Here is a 2,568-nt window from a genome sequence, read left to right on the forward strand (position 1 = left end):
CTGTCTGTCTCTCTCAGTCTCTTACCAACAAGCCATCAGACTATAGTGTTGTGTTTCTGTCTGAAGTATGAATAAAACAGCTATCAGAAAATGTATTAGATAAGTCCAGCTGTCATTTCCAATAGATATAGTAGCTTAAGGTACCATACTGTCCTGCGTACCATGAACAGCCTTAAATTAGGACAGTTTTGTGTCAGTGTAGCATGCCCTGGTCTCAGATCTGTGACAATGGCAGTTGGAGCACAAACAGATTGGTGAGCAGGTTGGTTTAGGATCTCTGATATTGTTCTGTCTATCATGAGAGAGAGAGAGAGAGAGAGAGAGAGAGAGAGAGAGAGAGAGAGAGAGAGAGGGAGAGGGACAGAGAGGGAGGGAGAGAGATGTTACTGTTAATTTTGGTTGTTTATTTCACTTTTGTATATTATCTACCCCACTTGCTTTGGCAATGTTAACACGTTTCCCATGCCAATAAAGCCTCTTGAATTGAATTGAATTGAATTGAGAGAGAGAGAGAGAGAGAGAGACTTCTTGCCGCAAGAAAAGGGCAACCAGTGAAGAACAAACACCGTTGTAAATACAACACATATTTATGTTTATTTATTTTTTATTTTGTACTTTAATTATTATGAACATAATATGACATTTGTAATGTATTTTATTTCATATTTTACATTTGTGAGTGTAATGTTTAATGTTATTTTATTGTTTATTTCACCTTTGTTTATTATCTACTTCACTTGCATTGGCTATGTTAACGTATCTTTCCCATGTCAATAAAGCCTCTTAAATTGAAATGAAATTGAAGGAGGGAGGGAGGGAGGGAGGGAGGGAGGGAGGGAGGGAGGGAGGTTGTATGAAATGTGAAAAGGCCTGAATACTGCTCTGGGGCGTAGGGAAAAACGACAGGGATGTTGTTTTCTTTGTCCCACGTGTGTCTCTTCGCTGTTCTGAATACATTATTGAAAGAATCTAGTATCGTTAGGTTCCCAGTGGTTTTCCACCAAATTAACAGGAACATGCGTAAAAGCCTGACGCCCAGAGCTGTCTTTGTTTTTAATTTACCTTCCTCTTTCTTCATTTGCATGTTCATCCACTACAGTGCTGGCCTGTCATCCTCTCCACTTAGAGCTGGAGAGAGAGAGAGAGACCTTTATTCAGGGACAGCAGTAGGTATATGAGGGAGAGTAGATAGACAGTGTCCAGAAACATCCTTTAGATAGACAATGTCTTTTAGATGTGTGTGTGTGTGTGTGTCTCCTCCCCCCCTCCAAACATCTCTCTCTCCTTCCCTCCCTCCAAACATCTCTCTCTCCTTCCCTCCCTCCACATCTCTCTCTCCTCCCCTCCCTCCAAACATCTCTCTCTCCTTCCTTCCCTCCCTAAAAAACATATCTCTCTCCTCCCCTCCCTCCAAACATCTCTCTCTCCTTCCCTCCCTCCAAACATCTCTCTCTCCTTCTGTCCCTCCAAACATCTCTCTCTCCTTCCCTCCCTCCAAACATCTCTCTCTCCTTCCCTCCCTCCACATCTATCTCTCCTCCCCTCCCTCCAAACATCTCTCTCTCCTTCCTTCCCTCCCTAAAAAACATCTCTCTCTCCTCCCCTCCCTCCAAACATCTCTCTCTCCTTCCCTCCCTTCAAACATCTCTCTCTCCTTCTGTCCCTCCAAACATCTCTCTCTCCTTCCCTCCCTCCAAACATCTCTCTCTCCTTCCCTCCCTCCAAACATCTCTCTCTCCTTCCCTCCCTCCAAACATCTCTCTCTCCTTCCCTCTCTCCACATCTCTCTCTCTCCTTCCCTCGCTCCAAACATCTCTATCTCCTTCTGTCCCTCCAAACATCTCTCTCTCCTTCCCTCCCTCCAAACATCTCTCTCTCCTTCCCTCCCTCCAAACATCTCTCTCTCCTTCCCTCTCTCCACATCTCTCTCTCCTTCCCTCTCTCCACATTTCTCTCTCCTTCCCTCTCTCCACATCTCTCTCTCTCCTTCCCTCCCTCCACATCTCTCTCTCTCCTTCCCTCTCTCCACATCTCTCTCTCTCCTTCCTTCCCTCCATCCACATCTCTCTCTCTCCTTCCCTCCCTCCACATCTCTCTCTCTCCTTCCCTCCCTCCTCATCTCTCCTCCTCCTTCCCTACCTCTCCCCTCCTGTTTCTCTCTAAGGGTAAAACCTCCAATCCCTTCCTCTCTTCCTTTCCCTCCCTCTGCCAACGCAATGAACATAGTTCTCCCTTCCTTTCCGAGCAGCATCATTTTTCTGACTGTGGTTTACACACACAACACACCCTGTAAGGCTCAGAATGTCCTCCAGAGATGGACAGTATTTCTCGTACATGATTTTTCAATTGTATTTTAATTACATCTGAGTATGTTGTGTGTTGTATAACACTGGGCTGAACTCCAATGTATTTTGGAACAAGATACTTTCAAAAGCTGTTATTTGTATTTTCAAAATACAAAATAATTTTCTGTGCCATTGATTTACCGCGGTTCACAACACCCTTTCATTTTGTTCATTTAGGGGGATGATCTTAGTGAATTCAACTAAGGTAGATAAACAACACCAG

The sequence above is a fragment of the Oncorhynchus mykiss genome, chromosome 20 (genome assembly GCF_057628025.1).
Source record: "Oncorhynchus mykiss isolate SJ-2025 chromosome 20, ASM5762802v1, whole genome shotgun sequence".
NCBI classification, from domain to species: Eukaryota; Metazoa; Chordata; class Actinopteri; order Salmoniformes; family Salmonidae; genus Oncorhynchus; species Oncorhynchus mykiss.